Source organism: Amblyomma maculatum, chromosome 7 (genome assembly GCF_055883805.1).
Source record: "Amblyomma maculatum isolate TAMU_Amacu chromosome 7, ASM5588380v1, whole genome shotgun sequence".
Classification (NCBI taxonomy): domain Eukaryota; kingdom Metazoa; phylum Arthropoda; class Arachnida; order Ixodida; family Ixodidae; genus Amblyomma; species Amblyomma maculatum.
The window spans coordinates 121,741,134-121,747,680 of record NC_139350.1 but is presented as its reverse complement, the minus strand read 5'-3'; the positions used below and the strand labels follow the sequence as shown (position 1 = coordinate 121,747,680).

General features: G+C 44.8%; 1 pseudogene; it reads left to right on the top strand.

Moving 5' to 3' along the window:
* Window positions 1-1,457: 1,457 nt before the first annotated feature.
* On the top strand, window positions 1,458-2,513 carry LOC146184579 (uncharacterized; annotated as a pseudogene).
* The last annotated feature ends 4,034 nt before the right edge of the window (window positions 2,514-6,547 follow it).

Below are 6,547 nucleotides of genomic sequence, written 5' to 3'. Positions count from 1 at the left end.
CTATTATTGTGGATGAAATGGCTATAAGCTCCAAATACATCTATGATCGTAAAATGGACTGCTTTTTCGGTCAACAAACTGCGAAAGAAGACGCTGGGACAGGGGAGAACGTGAACAACATCGTGCTTGCCAACAAAGTGTTGTGTTTCGTTGCAGCAGGCCTGTCCACGTCTTACAAGATTCCTTGCGGCTTTTTCTTCACTAACCGATTAAGTGGCAAGCTCCTGTATCAGCTGACAAAAGAAGTGATAACTGAAGTTGAAAAGTGTGGCCTCTATGTCGTCCGGATCGTCACGGATAACCACAAGATTAATGTTACAATGATGCGCCACCTGGGCAATGGCTCCCTCAAGCCAGTGGTCAATCATCCATGTGATCCAGAGAGAAGCCTATTCTTGTCCTTTGACCAGTGTCATATTATAAAAAACGTGCGAAGCCTTCTCCTGGAGGAGGACATGACAGATGGAACCCAGCCAATAACTGGACAGTTTGTGAAGCAGCTCTATGTCCTTCAAAAGAACGAGATTGTTAAACCAGTTCGATTCCTAACACAGAAGCACATAGAGCCAACTAATTTTGAGAAGATGCATGTGGGAAGAGCAGTGCAGCTGTTTTCAGATGAAGTTATCTCAGCGCTCTCTTTTTTGAAAGAATACCCCAGGTACCACCCTCAGGCAGAACAGTTCAGGAACGCTGACGCAACAATATTGTTTATGAAGATGATGCAGAAGTGGTTTTCCATCCACAATGTGGCCAACCGAACAGCACATGTGCATTTGAGAAAGCCTGACCAAATGCACTTTTTCTGTGCTACCGACGAACGCCTACAATGGCTGGAGAAGGAGTTCCCAGACTACCTCGAAACTATCTACAATGCCTGTAAAAGGAACGGGAAAAAGTTTCTTAGTGCTGAAACCTACGAAGCTCTCTTGCTGACAAGCAAATCTACTGTACTATGCATCAAGTACCTTCTCGAGAACGGCTTCTTTTATGTTTTAACAAGGAAACCTCTCCAGTGACCCCGTAGAGCTCCTCTTCAGTTCTTTGCGGCAAATAGCTGGTGGGAACGACTGTCTTGATGCAAGGGCTGTGACATTTAGCCTGGAAAGGATCTTGCGGATTGGAAGCATGTGCCCATCTCAAGCTTCAAACATTGAAAATGGACAGACTGTTTTGAGCTAGGTACATGGTATTTGAGTTCTGGAGCGAGTGCTCGTAGTTGGCAGATGGTTGTCTCTTGTTTCAAAACACAAAGCTAATCACTTTCATGCCCTTGCACAACTAAAATTTCGCAACGCGAGCAGCTCTACTGTTGTAGTCTGCCTGCTTGGTGGAAATGTTTAGTTCAGACCATGTGAGAGCGGAAGACCTGCTTTGCCGATGGGCAATGTGTTACAACCATTTTTTGCTTTTATGTGGCTGCTGATTATTAGTGGCGATAACTATTTTAAATATATTGCAGTTTGCATGGTGCCTCCCTGAATGTGACGTCCTCCGAACTGGATGTTCCAGCTCGAGCAACAGCACAGACAACCCCGCATGCTTTGACAGAGACCCCAGCCAGGTATATGTTGCATACGATTTTTCAAGAACTTACGCTTCGTTGGCTCGCTGGACTACTATTGTGTTTATTTTGCAGCCTACAGCGATTTGGCTAACACATATACTTTGCTGATATAAATACTATGCATATTTTTGTTCCAGGTTCACGGGAACTGAGGATTTTGTGATGGAAATCGACGAGCTCTTCAGATCCCTGAAAGCGATGCCTCGTGAGTACACACTCGTTCACCCACTCTATCCATGTGAATTCGAACTGAAAACTGACCATTTCGCGTTATTGCACGGCTCTAACAGATGACTGGTGGCAATGCCTAAATGTGAATTTTTTTAGAGAATGCACGCAGAGTTTGGACATGATAAACCTTTTTTATAGGTTTGTGCCATAAGCTGAATTTTTTTGCTCGCACAAATGGTAGTACATTGCAGAATTTCTAGCTCCAAATGCTAATATGGGTATATTCTATTTCAGTGCAGCGGCCACAATCAACCATAGCAAATGCCAGCATCGCTTATATAGCAGGTTTTGTGGCGAAGGCAGTTGAGGAGCGAAGAACATGCAGTTTCTGCCCTTCCCTCCACCAGTCGCATGGATTAAGTTAGGTGCTGATGCGGCTTTTAGCCTGCAGTCAAGGGGTGGGCTAATTTTCCCAAAGTCTGAACTTGTCACTGTCCTCGTGACCATTAAAAAAGCAGTTGATATTGCCCTGCCGCACATAAAAAAGACCAACGTGCGTCAGCAACTGGCTGAACTGTTACTGCCTCGACTGGAGCAGTGCCCCCTTTTCGTATGCCCAGCAAGAGATGACCACGCCACAAGCACACTAGCTGTAGTTTTCGACAAGTTCATTAGGCCACTTTTATCCAACGTCGGCGCTACTGTAAAGGACCGGGCAGCATGCCGCAAGAAGCTCGCCTGCAAGCCACTGCACAGGAAAGTGCTGCGCGTATAGAATAAAGAAAATGTGAAAACCTGATGCTGAACATCATGGCTCCAATTTTGTCTTTTTAAATAAAGTGCATTTTGTATCCTCAAATGATTTTATCTGTATTCCTGCCAAGCTGTAGGTTTATTGAATTAAACCATCTTTTTTTTTTGCTTGCCGAGGATGAAAAGAAAAGAAAAAGACTAAATCCGCCTTATTTCCCTCCACTACAAGGTCAAAAAACTTTATCCATTGCAGGCTGTTGTGCACTGCCCTGGCCAAAATATTAATGGGACAATGCATTGAGTGGCATCTGCAAGCGCTGAAAGCTAACATTTATTGCTCGCATTTAAGTATAAACCAGATTTACACCATGTCCACACAGGAAAACTGGCAGAATACCTTGATCCTCATAAATGAAAAGTAATTTCTCGTTCTAAGCTAATATGCACAAGAATTTAAGAATTAAAATCAACCGCTCTGTTCAACTGCAAAATATTTCGTGTTTTGAAACCCTGAACAGCTACACAAAGAAAATTACCTGCATGTTGCAAAAGGCACGCTATCACGACGATTTGCCTTTCCCCGGTACTAAGTCAGCATCAGAATTCAAGAAGCAATTGCCTAATTGCACCAGGAAGCTACTTTGTTTTTCACCAGCACTTCTGGGCGGTAATTTTCTCGTGCGCGTCGCACACAGCCTGCGATAAGTGCGTTTTCGTCGTCTGCGCCCGTCCGCATCAGGGGAAGCGAGCCATGGGGAGCGCGCATCCATTCGCGGCGAGAGCAGCAGTCACACCGCATTACGCTCTCTCCGTGCGAATGCGACGGCCGGAGCAACGGCGCTGCGACGGAGCCGATCGCGGCGGCCACGCTCCTATCTATGAACAGAGCTAAGAGTTCTGCACATTTCCCTTCTAGGCACAGTATGAAGGGCTTGCCTGCAGTAGCAAACTCACGTTTTATTTTGCTGCTATCAACAATCACTAGTGGAATGCAAAAACGTTGTTGGACAATCGAATTTGTAATGAAGAGCAAGTTTTTAAGGCCGCTAAACATTTGCTGCAAACAGTCTGTTTAGTAGCGACCTTTGTTTTCATGTGCGCAGTGAAAACCATGAAGGAAGAAAAGGGGCGCATGTGTGCAGCCTGGGTGTAAAGCCTGCATTGGTCGTCGGGGACGGCGATTCTCGATCGTAGCTCGCGTTCATCAGTAGGTACGGTCGCTCTCGTTGCACGTTATCATTTCGTCATCGTCCCGTCGCATCAAGTCGCGTCTGAACTCAGCGCCCAGAGAAGCCAGAGGATTTCATTGCGGCTTTTTCAAAAGGATGGAGGCTCTCAATTGTAGCGTCGATCTCTCCCGGCTTCCACCCGAAGCCACACGCACAGTTGAAGAGACGGAAGCAAAGGTAAAAGAAGCAATCAGGAGTCGCCTGAGGTTTCATGAACTGGTCCTGAAGTATGAGCAGCTCAAAGCGGAGAGGGCCAAGCTGGTCGCTGAGCTGAGTGCTCAAATCAAGCTGCGGCTGCATCTCGCAGAATGCTTGAAGAACTGCATCGATGACCTCACGAATGGCGATTTGTGACCGACGACGACAGTGACATCGTCAGTGACCCTGAGCCGCATTCGTGTGAAGTAAAAAATGACGCCATGCTTTTTCGTCTTGTGCCAATCCGTCCAGCTGTGTAAATCTGGGAGCCAAAGGCACAGCGTTCAAAAAAGGAGCACGTTGATCGGCTGTGAAATATAAGCTCAATCTTCACTCTCATATTTTGTGTTTTTATGCCGCTCCACTCAATGTGCATGTTTTCAGTGTCTCGATGAATTTAATTTTCGAATGAATCATTTCACACAAGACAGAGCGATTGATCATTCCGCATTAGAGGAATACTGCGCCTTTAACACGCTCGGGTACACAAGCACAGGAGCGCCTGGAGAACCGCAATAACTTTATTTTTGAAAATAAGTAGCCTCCAGGACGCAGGGTTGACAAACGGATACATGAGACGATGTTAGCTAGAAAAAGTTTCTAAATTGTTTTTTAAGCAGTTGACAGAAGGCAGGGGAACTTCGATCTTCATCTTAAACCTTGCGGACATTGTGCGAGTTTTACATCCCGGTGCCGTAACCCGGAAGACAAAAATGGGGATTATAGATGGTGAGGGCCAAGACGTGCCGTCGTTAAAATTTTAGCCTGCTAGCGTCATCTTTTTTTTTATTTTACTTTTTTGGTACCCTCAAGGCGAAACTTTGCAGAGGGAAGGGGGGATTGCAACAACAACATTTGAAAAATAAAACGTACAGACCGTAATGAAAAAAAATAAAATAAAACAAACAAATAATAAAATCATGGTCATAACTACTGCAAAAGCATCAGTAAATTATAACGTAAAGCACTTTTACACTAGGCATCAGTGCGCAACATTAGACATTGCAGACTGGAACAATGATAACCCTTGAATTGTTGCCACTGAAGAAGGAAGGTGGCCCCAGTGCACATATGTACGAAGTATAAACGAGTCGGAAAATACAATGATATTACATGAAATTAGGCCGGCTTTGTGTGCATAATCAAGGCGTGAATATATGTATGTGGGTGGTATGAGCAATTCAATATGCAGCATTTCGTGATCTAATATTTTATGAAAGAGGTACAGGCGCGCAAGTCTGTGGCGCGTTGCTAGAAATTGTAAGCCTAGGTTTGATTTCATGGAGTTCACGCTGGCTGTGTCAATAAAGTTTGATAAAATGAAATGTCCTCATTTCTTCTGAATTGATTCTATCTGATTTGTAAGAACTTCAACACATGGGTCCCATATTGCCGATGCATACTCTACTTGCGAGCGAACTATGGTTTTGTAAAGCACTAGTTTCGTGTTCGTAGCGCCGGAATGAAAGTTACGTCTGAGGTACCCGTGCATGTGATTGAAGGCTCTGTGTAGTTGCGAAGCAATACGTCTGAGGTATCGGCTGATATGCGTAGGAGCCCTAAGAAGCTGCGAATAGATTCGTTACTTGCTGCACGGCGGTGATATAAATCACGGAAAGCCAATTTAGGGCAATATAGCTTATCCAGTTTTATAAATGACGTCCATTGATTACATAGGGATAAACCTATTTGGGAGGGTCCTTGGTAGTGCTGCAATTATTATGATATTGGAATTACTACTCAGCAGCGTCTTTAATTGTGCGGCTAAAATGAACGTTAAGCGGCTCCGACAAAAATATCGTAATTAAAGAAAAAATTTGTGCCGATTTGCATAATCACTGAAATGCACAGTAAATAAAATAGCACTGCTTACACTTGGTAAACATTTTTTTTATCCCTCCCCGTCTTTGCCCATAGTGATAAAAACCAAACATGTGGCGAATCGGTGTCTTGACATCTCTTTACACCACCTCCAGTAGTTCTGATATGAAATTGACACACACAGACACAATGTATTGTACCTGTTGTATGCGTCTGTTACTTTCGTTTATTGGAGACGCACTGGGGAATGTTCACATTAAGGGGGGGTTGTGCTCTTGGCGAAGCTGCTTGGAGATCTAGTGGTGGGCTCTTAATTTGCTAAAACCGAAACTCCTTTACCTATTGTGAGTGCCTCTTGCTGATGGCTGGTCTGGCTGGATTCGAGAAATAACGTGAACAGCGAATACTGTAGATGATTGCTGCTCGGCTCAGCTGTGGAAGCGTTGTCAGGAGTGGCCTGCTGCCTTGTAAGCTTGAATGTTATTTCTGTTTCTTCGCTCGGCGCCTTTGTCCGTGCTGACGAGCCACAACCGACGACCGACCTGTTTCACGACTGTTGCTTTTATCCAAGCCCTGCCAAGTTCCCTGCCAAGTTGTTTAAGTAAGCATTTGGTTTTTACGAATCCGTAGACCATATACCCTTCGTCCTCCGTTAGCTGGGAGTTTGTAGGCATAAGGCATGTCAATGCGGTCGGAATATCTCGGCCAAATATCATCATGCCGGGTGATCGCTTTGTGCCGGCATGTAGTGTTTTGTGCTGCTTTAGAAGGATTCGGGACTGTCGATAAGTGCTTGGCTGTCTCCAGT